Source organism: Nerophis lumbriciformis, linkage group LG08 (assembly GCF_033978685.3).
Source record: "Nerophis lumbriciformis linkage group LG08, RoL_Nlum_v2.1, whole genome shotgun sequence".
In the NCBI taxonomy this organism is placed as follows: Eukaryota; Metazoa; Chordata; class Actinopteri; order Syngnathiformes; family Syngnathidae; genus Nerophis; species Nerophis lumbriciformis.
In genome coordinates, this window is record NC_084555.2 from 33,088,666 (window position 1) to 33,105,850 (window position 17,185).

The 17,185-nt window shown below is 40.5% G+C and overlaps 2 pseudogenes; both read right to left on the bottom strand.

The window, feature by feature from the left end:
* Window positions 1–701: 701 nt before the first annotated feature.
* Window positions 702–2,859, bottom strand: LOC133611296 (cytochrome P450 1B1 pseudogene; annotated as a pseudogene).
* A 775-nt stretch (window positions 2,860–3,634) lies between these two features.
* On the bottom strand, window positions 3,635–6,352 carry LOC133611688 (cytochrome P450 1B1 pseudogene; annotated as a pseudogene).
* Window positions 6,353–17,185: the final 10,833 nt, after the last annotated feature.

Genomic DNA, 17,185 nt, shown 5'->3' on the forward strand with positions numbered 1-17,185 from the left:
AAGCTGGTCTCGCTTTGCTCGACATTTTTAATTCTAAGAGAGACAAAACTCAAATAGAATTTGAAAATCCAAGAAAATATTTTAAAGACTTGGTCTTCACTAACTGACAAAGAAACAGATAACAGTTTTGGTGTCCAGTTCAAAGTGTGGCATGATTTATTTAAACATTTTAGAGTTGACTTTTGTATTTTACATGAGTTATTATTTGTAAAAACATGGTGCAAAGTAATTTATGATTTGTTAGAAAATGTTAGTGGCTAGCCAGTTAAAATGGGATATTGTGATTTCACAAGACTGTCTTAGAAGTGATCATTTGAAAATGTTCAATTTGAAAAATGTGCACTTAGAGAAAATATAAAAATAAAGTGTTGCATATTGATATTTATCTGTTTCTATATATATTCATTGTGAGAAATCATTAAGATGATCAGTGTTTCCACAAAGATAAATATCATTAATAATTAATAATAACATAGAGTTAAAGGTAAATTGAGCAAATTGGCTATTTCTGGCAATTTATTTAAGTGTGTATCAAACTGGTAGCCCTTCGCATTAATCAGTACCCAAGAAGTAGCTCTTGGTTTCAAAAAGGTTGGTGACCCCTGGTTTAGACCATAATATGATAAACGAGTACACCTTCACAATTCAATGAGATTCCTTCTTTTTTTTTTTTTACAAACATAATCACACCTTTACAGATATTACTTGAATATGTTTATTCATATAATTCTAGAATATAATGCACCACACACTGCATGCTGTTTTAAACAAAAATAATTTCATATGATCTGCCAGGCGCAGATTACTTCAAAAACTCTGTACTCTGCGGTATTAAGGTATATAAAGACCCGCAAGTACATACATGTACATGTACATTCACATTGCTCGTGTATATATTATATCACATAATGTTTATTTGCTCTGATTTTTCAAATGTGGAAGAGCATTTTAAAATAAAAGTAAAATAATACATACATGCATACAAATCAGCTTTGGGACAAATAATAAAATAATAGTACAAATAGTACTTATGATAGTTCTGTTTTATTGAGCAAGAAGTGTCTCTCTCCTGCGTTTGGCAGTTATGTTGAAATCTAAAGGCTTTAGTGTTAAACCATAAGAACAATTGAGGGACACGTCTTTATCAGGGCATTTTTCAAAGTGACATTGCTGAAGAAGGATCGCAGAGAACAAGAAGATCTCCACCTTGGCAATTTGGTCTCCAATGCATCTTCTTTTCCCCGCAGAGAAGATCATAACATTGTTAGTGAGATCCTTGTCTAGGGAGCCGTTTTCATCAATGAAGCGTGAGGGGTCAAAGATGTGCGGGTCCTCCCACTTCAGGGGGTCATGATTGATGGACCATTGATTGATGAAGACCACCGTGTCTTTTGGAATGCGGTGACCCTCAATGGTGACGTCTGAGGTTGTTGAGTGGGGGATTGTAAGCGGCACAAAACTGGTGAATCGCATTGTTTCATAGATGAAGGCATCCAGGTATGCCAGTGGACCTCTGTCATCCACAGAGGGCAGCCTGTTTGGCCCCACCACCGTGTCAATGAGCTGATGAAGCTCTGTTTGAATTTTAGGGTGTTTCACCAGGAGTAGCAGGATCCATTCTAGAGCAGTGGAAACAGTATCCAGACCTGCACCGATGAGATCGGACACCGTCCCTTCAGTGTAACCTTTAGTGAGACCGTTCTCGCTCTCAGTCTTGTCAATGACACTGATGATGGCATCACTCATATCCCGGGTTACCTCTGGATCAAACGTATTTCTGTGCTCTTCCACTTTATTCTGGACAAACCCAAAAAACTCCTTGTTAATGTTTTTGAAGTTCTTGAAAACACTGCGGACAGGATTGGGGAAAGACTGAAGCCACGGCATCACATCCACCAAGCTGCCAGCTCCAACAGTCTCTCCAAACTTATGTACCCTCTGTAACAAGGCTCGGAACTCGGCATCATCGTGTCCGTAACGTTTTCCGAAACACAAGGCACAAATTACATTAGCTGCAGCTACTGTCAGCTCATGAGTGGGGTTGAAATACTGGGCATGAGAGCCGAGTTTGAAGAAAATCTCAACCAGTTCCTTAGCTTCGGCCACAATTTGCCGCTCAAATGCTTTTTTGGTTTGGCTGTTGGCAGATGAGAACGCTCTGATCGTTGACTGAGCAACTTTTCTGTGCATCTTCCACTCTTTGCTGTAATTAGTAAAAGTCATACTTTTCCCTCCTGACACGCACTGAAAAGACACAAAGTCCGGTCTGCCGGCAAACTCCTTGCTGTGCTGTATCAGGGCCTGACGTATCGCCCTGTCTCCGTTCAGCACAACAATGTCACTGCAACCTAGCCGTATCTGGTATACGTTACCATATTTCTTGGCTAGTTTGGCGAAGGTGATGTGAGGCATCTGACCCAGCTGCATAGCATTCCCCACAACGGGCCATGCGAAGGGTCCCGGCAGCTTTCTCTTGCGCCGGAGGTTCCTCATCCACAGACAGGCCTCCAGACACATAAGAAAAATAAAAGATGCAACCAGAGCAGGCTGGAGCTGGCCACTCCATTCTCTGGTAATGCCGCTGCTCTTCACAGCAAACTCAGCGTCAACTTGAGCCATAGTGTTGTCCCTTATTTGTTTGTTCCAAAAAATTTGATCAACTCAAAGCTTTAAATAATTCCGAGAAGTTGAACTTGAGTTAATATAGTCCCAATCCAAGGTCTTTCTGGTATGTGGTCATTTATCACGATTGATAAAAATAAAGGACTTCAAGAAGAACTCCTAGTTTGGCAGCCCCTCCAAAGTAGGCTAATGACGATATCTCGATTAGGCTGAGCTGTTAGCTGTGGTTCGGTTCATCTTCAGATGACCACTTTAGAAGAAAGCAGATTCAAACCTTCCCTTATATGCGTCTCAACGGTGGGAGGGGTCCGCAACTCAGGTTTTTTTCAATATGGTTTCTCCCCTCCCATTTTGACCACAGTTTGCAGACCTTCGTCCTACTTAGGCCTCCTTCCACGAGCATCCCTTGTAGAATATGCAGCAGAGGAGATACTTCATAGGCCATGTTGCCAAGATCTAGATATTTATGGTCTGTGTGCAAGATAAACACGTAGAATGGAAGGTATTTTTCTTTTAAATGATGTCCTGTAAATGTATATTGTACGACTGATTCAAGGTTTGATAATATGTATCATTAATGATCATGTTTATTACCCCTAATTAATCAATTATGCAGGATATATAAAGGTAAAATATATGATCATATATTACTGTTCATGCTAAAATAAACAACAAATGTTTCCCAAGTGATGCATTTGTTTCAATTCTGTCTTTATAGAGCAAACCGATTTGAGAACACAGGACTCAAGCATGTGTGGATGTGAGTGCTTGTGCAACTTAAAAACTCATTAGCTTGTGGTTTGGTGATATGCAGCCTCAAATCAAGGTTTGTTTCGCCCAAAAACAACAAGTAATGACAAACAATGGTGGCTTCATATTGCTGCCACATGTGTGATAGTATGGCCGACAAAAAACCTCACTTGATGTGGAAGTCAGAGATGCGCTAGTATTGTGGGCCTTAATCTAATCACAAAGAATAACATAAAATCAAATCCAGACTCAGAAAACAACACATTGTTGACAGTTTTTATTGTTAATACTTTTTTCAGATATAGCTTATTTCATCATATAAGGCCAACACACGAAGCCCAGCTGAGGAGTTGGTTGCAAAACAAAAAAAACATGCACTGAGCGTGCAGGAATAAAGAGGGCGCAGGAACATCCGTGTAGCTTTGAAAACCTTGTAAACAAACATGGTGATGATAATGCCTCTTGGAAGAAAAAAAACATCTGCAATGTGTGTACTGTTGGGAACGAGGTTTGGCGTGCGGCGCTCGGGGAAACACTTGGCGCACAAAAAAAAAAGTGTCTGCATATTTTTTCTGATGGATGCTCCTTGATGAAAGACTTCCTCTTCACTTTCCAAGTTTTCTTTTCCCTTCCATCACCACTCTTCATTTCATGCGTTCACATACTTTTGATTACAGTAGATAGTGTGATAGATAACATTTATACTTTACACTTTATTTATACTTGTTACTGTATTGTCATGCTCAAAACTTGTAAAAAATCAGTGAAAAAGCATGACGTGACAAAGGTTAAATATAGTCAAAGATTGAGAACAAGTGACTAACATTCGCTTACATTATAATGTTAGTTTAAATGGACATTTGTGGGATGTGGCTAGGCTCCTGTGCACATCTTACACATACATGCTCTTGCAAAACTAGCATTTACCTCTTAATAAACATGTACAAAATGGAGAACTTCTTGCATTAAAACTATTAACCTGAATTCCTACTCATTAACATTACAGCTTCCACACTGTACTCTCAACAGCAATGCATGTTTAAATATATTAAATAGTAACATTTTACAACAGAACTCTGTGCAGGTTTGCTGATATTCACTGTTAAATGTCACTGGTGGGGTAGTGTGGGGAAGTCTCTGCTGGTTTTAAGTCCCAGTTTTAGTGCATACCGCTCACGCTGGGGAAACCAAGTCAAGTAACTTTCCTCTGAGCTTGGCGCTGACACAGTACCTGAGGGGCTTCAGTGAGAGCCCGTAGGAACAGTCCTGAGTGACGGGCTGGGAAGGGTCGCTCTCTAAGCTACACTGGTGCAGCAGGACCGCCGTGAATAAAAACACTTCCACCTTGGCGATCTGGTCACCAATACAGCGCCGCTTACCTGTTGAGAAAATCATAACACTGTTGGTGATGTCTTTATCGAGGGCCCCGTTTTCACTCAGGAAGCGCGAGGGCTCAAATATATGCGGATCCTTCCATTTCAGAGGGTCATGGTTGACAGACCACTGGTTGATGAAGACCACTGTGTCTTTGGGGATGTTGAGACCCTCGATGGTGACATCGCAGGTAGTGGAATGGGGGATGGTGAGCGGGACGAAGCTGGTAAAACGCATGGTCTCGTAGATGAAGGCATCCAGGTATGCCAAGCGGATGCGATCTTCTGTTGAGGGAAGTCTGTCTGGACCCACCACTTCGTCTATGAGGTCATGTAGCTTAGCTTGCTCCTCTGGATATTTGACCAGGACCAGGATGATCCACTGCATGATGGTGGATATTGTGTCTTGGCCTGCCCCGATTAGATCTGTCACCGTCGCTTCTACAAAGTCTTTTGTCAGTCCGCTCTCTTTTCCGTGCTCGATCACGTTGATGATGGCGTCACTCATGTCTCGGGTCACATCTGGACTGAAGGACTCTCTGTGCTCTATCACTTTATCTGTCACATATGCAAAAAACTCCTCGTTGAGACTTTTAAAGTTTTCGTAGATGCTGCGGACCGGGTTGGGGAAGGACTGCAGCCAGGGCATGACATCTACCAAGCTGCCTGCGCCGACGGTCTCACCAAATTTGGCCAACCTTGTCAACATTGTCCTGAACTCCAGGTCGTCGTGGCCGTATCGCCTCCCGAAGCAAAGCGCGCACAGGACGTTAGCGGCGGCTACTGTGAACTCATGAGAAGGGTCAAAATACCGTCCATCCGCGCTGTGATGCAAGAAGGCCCGCACCAGTTCCAAAGCTTCGGCCATAACGTGCTGCTCAAAGGCTTTCCTGGTCTGACTGTTTGCAGAGGAAAAGGCTCTCAGGCTGGACTGTGCAATTTTCCTGTGTGCCCTCCACTGTTTGCTGTAATTAGTAAATGTTAGGCTCCTGCCTCCAGAGATCATCTGGAAAGAAAGAAAGTTTGGCCTGCCTGCAAACTCCTTGCTGTGCTGTATGAGAGCCTGACGTATCGCCCTGTCTCCGTTCAGCACCACAATGTCACTGCAACCTAGCCGTATCTGGTACACGTTACCATATTTCTTGGCTAGTCTGGCGAAGGTGATGTGAGGCATCTGACCCAGCTGCATGGCGTTGCCCACTACAGGCCAGGCGAAGGGTCCCGGCAGCCTCCTCTTGAGCCTCAGGTTCCTGAACCACAGGCAGGCTTCCAAGCAGAAGAAGAAGACAAAAGATGCAACCAGAGCAGGCTGGACCTGTCCGCTCCATTCTCGCATGATGCTGCTGCTCTTCATGCCAAAGTCAGTGTCCACCGCCATCAGGACAAATATTCTTCCAAAAAGAAAAAAAAAAAAGAAACCTTAAATTTATGGGCTCAAAATGTGCTCAAAATGTAGTTTTTAAGTTTGGAGAGTAAAAATAAATCTGTTTTCCCCATATCGGGTAGGATGAAAATGTCAGAAAAGTTTACCAAGTCTAGGAATTTATTATGATAAGGACCCAGAGAGAGAGAAAAAAAAATCAATAAAAAGTTTTTTTTGCAGATGATTTAAGGTTTTGAGTGTCTGCCTTGAGCTTCCACCACCTTCTTATATGTTTTGCTTTTAGTGGGCAGGGCTCAGGATACATTTCATACTCCTCCCATTGTGGAAGTCCTGCAGACCCCCACTACATTATCTCCCTGCCGCCTAGCGTTCTTGGAGGGGGAGGCGCGCGTCCGCGAGCAGACTCAACGGGAGCGTGCAGGCAGCAGGAACGAGCGCCGCTGGAGAGGAGAGTCAGCAATGTCTGTGTCAGAGACACAGCAACTGGTGACCGATGCAGAAGAAAACGTGTCGCGCCAATTTGTCTTACTAATTGGAGGACTGGCGGCGCTTTCATTTGTCCATGTGCAACTTTTTTTCTACTTTTCTCCTGAGGAAGACTCATTAGGTGCCAAAAAAAATAATTTAAAACGGTTGGTGTAACTCTTGGTAGAGTTTCCAGTTGTAGTTAATTTGTGCTCTGTAGACGATTGATTTAAATGCAATGATAATTTGTTTGGATCTGAGTGGACTTGAGCGAGTGGATATCCAAAAGTTGCTTGGATTAAATGAATGCAGCTGTCTAATAATGGGCTCTAAAGGGGGGTTAGTATAATTCAACGCGACAATAATCTTTAAAATATTCAGTAGTTTGAATAACTGAGCTAAAATAACATTTCTATCAATGCACTTTTAATCATCAGTTGTGATGCCAACAAAACCATAATGCCACTTAAGTAAATCATTTGTAAATAATAGAAAACAAATGAAACATGCTGGATATAAGCACACCAATATGTTTAAAATATCCCACACAATCATTTAGGGCTGGTACAATAAACAGGCACCATAATTCGGGGCAGACAAGACATAAAATATTAATATCTGACTTTGCGGCAACATCATATTTTATGCTGCACATACATTCTGCAGTTTTGCATGAGAGAGGAGATCACATCATAGCACAGAGAAGTTTAGTTGGCCCACTTTTACCAACTCTTTAGATGTACACATAAATACCACTTCTGCAGAACTTTTGCTTTTAATTAACTGTGTTGTATACATCATGCCTAAATGATGTAAACAAACAGGAAATGTGTCATTCTTCCATGTTAATTGTCCTACAAAAAGGCATTTACAGATATCGAGTTCTGCTATTTCCGAGCCCGGAAGGCATTTGTCTTTTGAAATGTGGCGTGGCTAAGACCCAAATCCTCCACAATGATTCCTGGGTTAACCAGAGCCATAGCAATGTCTTTGAATACCCTGCAGTGGGGATGACTGCTTCGTCTATATTCCTATGGGGGGGAAACCCGCCCCTCCTTCTCCTCCTCCTCCTCCCTCGTTGCCTGAGTCTGCTCCTTGCACACATGTGGCCACTTGCATCCCCATCACACTAATTAGAGCCAGGTTTGTGGCTGGGGAAGAGGGTGGTAGGGTGTTGGGGAGTCCATGGGAGGGGGAAGTGTCATGTGTGCATTTTGCGTGTGGCTGCTGTGTTTGCCTGTGATTACCTCTTGTAACCTGGCAGTGAGAGGCTGCCCCTGACCTGGCGTTGACTCTAGCTGAGAGCAGTGTGTGTGTGTGTGTGTAAAGGGGGGTTATTATATACACTGCATGTGCTAGTGGGTGGGGGCAGGACCAATGGCAGACCAGGCTGCTCTGGCTCTGGAGCTAATCATTGTTTACTAGTCTCATTTCCACTTCTCAGTGAGCTACTGTCACGCACAGCACCGACGGGGAGGAAGCAAGAGGGAAAGAGGGTCGGCTTTTGGATCGCGTTGGGGGGTTTGCAGCAGTGGGAGCAAAACCAGGGGGCCAACAGGCAGTTGGGTAGCTGGCGGGACTGAGGAAAAAGAAGTGTAGACTGAACACAGGGGCTTTTTTTAGGTGGGGGCACTGAGAAAAAGCAGCATTTAAAAATCAACAGAGACAGTAAGGGCACCAACAAAAACATCCTGCGGACAAACGCCACCTCAAACAACCAGGAGGTAACCACTGGGCATTTGTGCTAGAACATGCTTATGCCAATGCTCCGAGGGAACGTTTACCGGACAACATTGTCCTGTCCTGCAATTGTTTGAAAAAACAAACATTTCAAGTGTTTCAAAATGTTACGTTGTGACATGCTGCAAAAAGGAGCAACACCACTCTATTTAAGTGACATATCAAGGCTGATGGTTTGGCGCAAATGTTTGATACTTTGCTCTAAAAATGTCAATGTGTACTCTACGACTGTAGGAATGTTACTTTCCATTTATTTTCCTAGGCTGCAGTGCTTGAAATAAAATTAATAATTTGAAATAGGAGCACCATGGTTTGTTCCCAACTGGAGTAATTTGACTAAGCACCAGAGATCGTTCGCGTGCAGCCGTACATGCAACCTGATATAAGATTGGCTCAATTAGAACGTCACGGAGGCCTCTGGGTCCTGTGTTCATTTGGAACAAATAAAAAAAAACAGTGAATCTGGTTATTGTGAAATATTTATTTCACTTGTGTCAGATGAAGAGAAAAAAAAAAAATCAACCGTGACTAAGAGAGTGAGCATTTTGGACATTTTTAGGAATTCTTCAAGATTTGCAGAGTGCTTCCAAAAGTCTATTTGTTGAGGTTTTGTAGCTAAATATAGCTGTAACATATGTACATAGCAGGCTATGATTACATGGCGTAACGCCCACTTATGCCCGCGTCTACATCATGAGAAACACACCACAATGCCACATTTGGGTTTAACACATAAAAAAGACCCCAAAGGAAGTTTTGCACCCAATAGATAACATTTATATTACCTCAATTTCACGCATTTCATAAACTTCTCCAATAGGAAATGATGTCAATCTAATTAAATGACAGAATTATTAGTTTTACGTGCAGAAATTCATGCAAAATCCAAATGCATGACGAACTAAATATATAAATAAACATTTATCGCCACTTTTACCTTTATTGAAGACTCTTTTTTGACAAACACGGTGATGAGCAGCAAGGGACAAGAGCAAAGGAGACAGACGCTGCCTTTGTTATTTATTTTGACTTCATTCTGGAATTCAACAGCGTTTTTCACCTTCTTTATCAAAGTGTTGGCACTTGCAACGGTCTTTGTAGCGCCAAGACATGCTTTGTGCACAGTTAGGCTCACACAGTGTATTGATAACGCAACAAAACGGAGACACCAACGTGTGAGATTCTCTTATTCTGCTGAATGATACTCAGGCAAATGGACTAGTTTGTGAGGCGTGATGATTGGCCATACAATAAACAAGACAGTTTTTCAAGGTACCACAGAATATTACTATAATGCACTCATTACACATATTTGATTTTGACAACAATCATTTTGCTTTTACAATACTGGGGCTCTCTTAAACCCTGATTTTTACAGGCAATTAATATTTCAACATTGTTCAGCTAAACTTTATTATTATTAGGAAATAAAACAGTCTGTTTTAAAATTGATTACATATAACAAAGACATGAAGAAGAGATAATAGTAGAGGTGCTGCAGAGAAACACATTTCACTGTTTCCCCATTCTTAAATTTGTGAAGCTAGTGTAAGAAGAAGTTTTTCACTCTTTAGAGTACAAAGTAAGGACAAAAGATTTTAATATCAAGTGGATGGTGCAAAGTGGAGTCTTCCTGCTTTGAATGAGCTAACTACTCAAGTATATTATTTTTCTATTGACACAATCTTATATGGCAGAGTTTGCATGCACCCCCTAGATCAGTGATTCTCAACCTTTTTTCAGTGATGTACCCCCCATTTTTTTAATTCAAGTACCCCCTAATCAGAGCAAAGCATTTTTGGTTGAAAAAAAAAATAAAGAAGTAAAATACAGCACTATGTCATCAGTTTCTGATGTATTAAATTGTATAACAGTGCAAAATATTGCTCATTTGTAGTGGTCTTTCTTGAACTATGTTATTTGGAAAAAAAGATATAAAAATAACTAAAAACTTGTTGAAAAATAAACAAGTGATTCAATTATAAATAAAGATTTCTACACATAGAATTAATCATCAACTTAAAGTGCCCTCTTTGGGGATTGTAATAGAGATCCATCTGGATTCATGAACTTAATTCTAAACATTTCTTCACAAAAAAACAAATCTTTAACATCAATATGTATGGAATATGTCCACAAAAAATCTAGCTGTCAACACTGAATATTGCATTGTTGCATTTCTTTTCACAGTTCTTTTTGACAGACATTTTAGTGACAAACCTGAGCTTATGCTTCACTGAGTTTATGAACTTACATTCATATTTTGTTGAAGTATTATTCTAAAAATATATTTATAAAGGATTTTTGAATTGTTGCTATTTTTAGAATATTTTAAAAAAACTCTCACGTACCCCTTGGCATACCTTCCAGTACCCCCATTTGAGAACCACTGCCCTAGAGGGCCGCCAAAAATATCTGTTTGTCAGCTGTGGTCAGTTTGGGTCGCAGCAGTACTCAACTTGTAATACATTTTTCCACCACTTGTGACAGCAATATCACCATCAAACAAACAGAAAAAGTCTGGAGCTAAAGTCATAGAGAAGTTTGTTAAGCACAAAAAATATGACTAAAGTGGTGAAGCTGTATTTTCATTTGCACTTAAATTTTATTGACTGTTTATTAAAGAAACTTTGTGGTCAACACATGGTTTGATAACATTTGACAAGGTTTGTCCTGTTAAACTGTAAGTAGGTTAGATATATCGGTAATTATTGAATACGAATAAAATCAAGAATTAGATTACTAATTGAGTGGTAATATTTGAGTTGGCCCCCGGCTCCCTTTGTAGTGACAAACATTGGGGCCCAAGGTCGAAAAGATTAAGAATCCCTGTTCTATGGTACTGTATATACTGTATACATTACTTCATAAAACTACTGTAGTTGTTTGTAGTACATTCATTTTATTGCATTGTTTTTCATGCATTTCTTATCTACAATTTTGCCTGTTACATGTTAAAATCTTGCAGTTTTGGGGTTGGGGGAGCACAGATTAAATTGATTTCAATTTGTTTTAATGGGAGACGTTAATTTAAGATACACGTGTTTTGAGTTACAAGCTTAGTCATAGAGCCAATTACGCTCCTAAGTTGAGGTACTACTGTACTGTAATGTGGAACGTAATGTGCATATTTCAATCCTGTTAATAAAATGTTTCAACTTCTGTTTAGGAACCTTATGAAAAATGAAATAAAGTTACCTGAAATGGGTGACAACCTATTTGTACTTGTATTATCAGGTTTACAGTTTTAAAACGACTGAAATATACTTTAATTTTCAAAGAAGCAAATTCAGTGACGACAGACTTCCCGGGAAAGTTCCGTTTTTTTGTTAGGTAGATACATGCAATTATTGAATTCCAATTGTATTCAAACATCCTTATGAACAAGTCTGTTCAATTGAATCCGTTTTGAAGAAGTGTTGCCAAAACTGGAAAAAGTTCATTATATTCATGTTCAGTATATTAATTCTTGTTAAATATACCAGTTTCTTCTTTTCAGACAAGAATTTGGTATAAAAGATCTATTATACCGAAATCTCGTCAGATTAGAAAAAACTAGAATGTATTTTGCCAAAGCGTAATACAAATCCAAAGAAAAGCAAAGGATTCATTTCAATCAAGGCTCGCTGAACTGAGCTCTCTTAAAGGCCTACTGAAATGCGATTTTCTTATTTAAACGGGGATAGCAGGTCCATTCTATGTGTCATACTTGATAATTTCGCGATATTGACATATTTTTGCTGAAAGGATTTAGTAGAGAACATCGACGATAAAGTTCGCAACTTTTGGTCGCTGATAAAAAAGCTTTGCCTGTACCGGAAGTAGCAGACGAGTAGTGTGACATCACAGGTTGTGGAGCTCCTCACATCTGCACATTGTTTACAATCATGGCCACCAGCAGCGAGAGCGATTCGGATCGGGAAAGCGACGATTTCCCCATTAATTTGAGCGAGGATGAAAGATTTGTGGATGAGGAAAGTGAGAGTGAAGAACTAGAGGGCAGTGGGAGCGATTCAGATAGGGAAGATGCTGTGAGAGGTGGGTGGGACCTGATATTCAGCTGGGAATGACTAAAACAGTAAATAAACACAAGACATACTCTATTAGCCACAACACAACCAGGCTTATATTTAATATGCCACAAATTAATCCCGCATAACAAACCCCCCCCCCCCTCGTCCATATAACCCGCCAATACAACTCAAACACCTGCACAACACACTCAATCCCACAGCCCAAAGTACCGTTCACCTCCCCAAAGTTCATACAGCACATATATTTCCCCAAAATCCCAAAAGTTACGTACGTGACATGCACATAGCGGCACGCACGTACGGGCAAGCGATCAAATGTTTGGAAGCTGCGTACTCATGGTACCGCGTCTGCGTATCCAACTCAAAGTCCTCCTGGTAAGAGTCTCTGTTGTCCCAGTTCTCCACAGGCCAATGGTAAAGCTTGACTGTCATCTTTCGGGAATGTAAACAATGAAACACCGGCTGTGTTTTCCGGCACAACAGTCAGGGGGTGCATTCTACGGCGGGGGTGCGTTATCCGGCACAACACCTGCCGCAATACACCGCTTCCCACCTACAGCTTTCTTCTTTGCTGTCTCCATTGTTCATTGAACAAATTGCAAAAGATTCACCAACACAGATGTCCAGAATACTGTGGAATTTTGCGATGAAAACAGACGACTTAATAGCTGGCCACCATGCTTTCCCAAAATGTCCTCTACAATCCGTGACATCACGCGAAGGCGTCATCATACCGATACGTTTTCAGCAGGATATTTCGCGCAAAATTTTAAATTGCACTTTAGTAAGCTAACCCGGCCGTATTGGCATTTGTTGCAATGTTAAGATTTCATCATTGATATATAAACTATCAGACTGCGTGGTCGGTAGTAGTGGGTTTCAGTAGGCCTTTAAGAGATGCACTGACCGCATAACTACTCCACTTTAAACTTGTGTAGTGAAGATAGGTAGATGGAGATTATTAAAGGTCACATTTTTTCATCCTTGCATAAACCAAAAAAGAACAATGCTTTATCGTACACTACAGTAATAGACTCCCCAGAAACACAGCACGTTCTGGTTTTATTGTTAAGTAGTTAAATGCAATAATTGAATTCCAATCTTCTCCTGCTGTTTGGACACTTTCCACTGTGTGCAGGCTGCGTGATGGAAGTTCACTGCGTGGCACCCAGCACAGCAGCCATGTATTATGTACAGTATACAGATATTTCTTTCTAATCCCCTTGAGTTTTTGCGTGCTTGGGGAGCCGAGCGGGGATGAGCTTGCGTGCCACACCGGCCTGGCGTGCACGGACCTCGGCCACTGAACTCCGGCTACCCAGGGGAGCGGGGAGCGGGGCGGTGGGGGCTTGTGCGGGGGAGGGTGTGTGGAGCTGCACAGAGAGATTAAAATTAGACAAGGGAGAGAGTGCAGGGAGAAATGGCTTCCAGATGACCCCGGGTTTTGCGGGACACTTGGTTAAGGATCTCACCGTTAAAAAACACAAATGAAATGTCACCATGGCAATAAGCAATGGGGAGCCGAGGGAAAATCAATAACTCAACCAAAAACAGGATTGATCACAATCACAAAAATTAAAAATGATGGTAAGTCTTGATGAGGCACTATTGAGAGTGTTTGAATTCAAAAAGATGGTGTTGTGACTAGAGATGTCCGATATTATCGGCCGATAAATGCATTAAAATGTAATATCGGAAATATTTTTTATTATCGGTATTGTTTTTTTTGTTGTTTTTTAAAAAAATTAAATCAACATAAAAAACACAAGTTACACTTACAATTAGTGCACCAACCCAAAAAAACTCCCTCCCCCATTTACACTCATTCACACTCATTCACACAAAAGGGATGTTTCTTTCTGTTATTAATATTCTGGTTCTTACATTATATATCAATATATATCAATACAGTCTGCAAGGGATACAGTCCGTAAGCACATATGATTGTGCGTGCTGCTGGTCCACTAATAGTACTAACCTTTAACAGTTAATTTTACTAATTTTTATGAATTACTAGTTTCTATGTAACTGTTTTTATATTGTTTTACTTTATTTTTTATTCAAGAAAATGTTTTTAATTTATTTATCTTATTTTATAATTTTTTTTAAAAAGTACCTTATCTTCACCATACCTGGTTGTCCAAATTAGGCATAATAATGTGTTAATTCCACGACTGTATATATCGGTTGATATCGGTATCGGTTGATATCGGTATCGGTAATTAAAGAGTTGGACAATATCGGAATATCGGATATCGGCAAAAAGCCATTATCGGACATCCCTAGTTGTGACAAGTATGTTGAAGACTATTTTCTTCAAATGCAATAGCTTTTGCTTTAAAGGGGAACTGCACTTTTTTCACTCACGATCCTTCTGTGAGACAAGGACACACCTTTTTCCCCTTTTCTGTGCATTCTAAATAGTGAAAAACTGTTTGTACAAGGGGGCTGACAGCGCAAAATTCATCCACTATGACTATAAAGCGCTCTAAAAAAACATCCAAAAACTGCCAAAACTTACCCTGACCTGAATAATTACCAAACTATATCAACATTATTATTGTAAAAGCTAACACCACCAAACTACTTTTCTAGTGTATTGTCACATAGCTTTGCTCACACTGCTCCTCAGACAGAATGTTGGTTGTGACCCGCAATAAGATAAAGAAGTAAGCTGCCTCTGCTGCTGCTGTATTGCCTTTGAGTTAGTTAAAGTTGATGCTTTTTTATCCATCATGCATCTCACCTGTACAGCAGAAGGTTGTGGCACCAAGCCAAGTTGGTCGACTTTGAAAATCCACAAACTTGATACTATATGGCTCTCAACAAATGGAACGCGGCATAAAACCATCCCAGCAACCTCGCAAGGAAACATGTTTTATCTGAAGAGTGGCTATTAGTGAGAATGTACCAGCTCAAGGACAGCACAAGAGCTGAAAGATACAACCATCCCATCAGTTGGCATCCCAGTGTGAACGGACGTTGAAAGTCACTGTTTTATGTTCTTATTTGAAACGTTTAGTGCATGGCAATGGCAGCGTTTGTTGCTATGTGCTCTAGGAAATCAATGCTGCTAAGGAAGATGTTTCAGTAATGCTTATAATGACTGAAATACGGTAAATATTACATGTGCCTGTTACTATGTTACATGTATACTTACAGCATGCATATAAATCAGTGTTGGAGGTTTTTAGGTACTTTTTAGAAGGCTTTATAGGCGGAATAGACCATATTCCCATTACCTGCCTCTTACTAGCACTTTTCCACTATTTAGAATACACATAAAAGGGAAAACATGTTATCTTGTCTTTGTAGATGATGCGGCAGTTCTGTTGCTTGGCTTAAAATTCTTACAAATTTGCTTCAAGAATTTTTGGGGAGGCAACAAGGACCACTGTGTGTGTTTGGTCTTTTTTTTCTCTTTCTTTTCGGAGGTTAAATTGTTCTGTTTTAAAAGTGTTTCGTGTCTCTTTGCCCCGCCTCACTGATTCTGTGTCAGCCAATTAGCTCCCTGCCTGGGGTTGTGTCCTACACACTTGTCTTTTCTATCAGTAGCGTGAGTATGTTTAACACTTTTCTTTTAATTATGGTAGTGCTGTTTTTACTGTGTGTACTTGATGGTGTCAAAAATGCTTGTTTTAAACATTCCTGAGTAAATGATGAAATCATAAATATTCAAATTAGAATAGCACTAATCCCAGCAGGATACTGATAGTTCGATGAGGTCATATTCAGGCATGTTTCCAAAGGACATTTTGGGTCATTTCTTTTATGTGACCGTATTTGAATGTTTTACACACATTTCACTTGCTCTGAATGGGCTAAATGAATCAACACAGTTTGAACCAGACAGTGTTTTCATGCAACATGCAAACTGTGACAATGCACCTAATGAGTTGACTAGACTGTTTTTTAAACCGTGCACGCTAATGTTGTTTTGCTCCTATTTGTTTGTGTTGCTGCGGTTTGTTGTGATGAACTAGATCATCGTCTTTGTTATGAAACAGGACATTGCTGGGGTTTTTTTGAATCGCTTTTTCTTTACTGATTGGCATATTTGATGAGTTCCTTTGTCTCTGTCTGTGCAAGGCCCTGCAGGTGGGGAGGCTGAGGCCAGCGGCTCAGTCTCAGGCTCACTGAGTGTTCCGTGCAGTATGGATACTAGCAGCAGGTTGTTCTCCTCATTGTGTAATTGGGCGGATGAAGTTCCGTGATTCCCTCTCTTTAGCACCTCCATGTGTTCTGCATGAGCAGCTCGGTGCATTTTAGTATCCTGAAAACGAAGCCGGGTCAGTGTGCGGTCACGTTATCCCCCCCCCCCACTGCTCCCATTCTGCAGATGAGTGGATGGTATTGGCACAAGAGTGGGGCAGTACACTGAGTGGAGCGTTCATTCATGCCCCTTAGTGCTTCAGAACAAAGATGCCGTCTGCAACTTTTACCTTATCACTGAATGTTTTTGCCGATATTGGTGAAAAAAAATATTTTCTAATATTACTTATTGCTCATTCATCTTTAAACTGGCTTGTAAAAGGAGACATTTTGTCAACCATTGCCTGCCAGATTGTGTTGTGTTCATGCTTCTATCTACACTAATCAGACTGTATTACACATATTCGTATATCAACATTCGAGACCTTGCACATTTGCAAATTAATACTTTTATTTTTAGTGTTATGTTTTTAAATGTGTATTTATTCATACATTTGTGATGATAAAACAAAATGTTTTCTTGGACTGTATGATGTCTCCAGTGCAAGATTACGGCTTTTACGGTCAACTTTCTTAAAATTTGACCTCAACATTTGCGAGTTGAA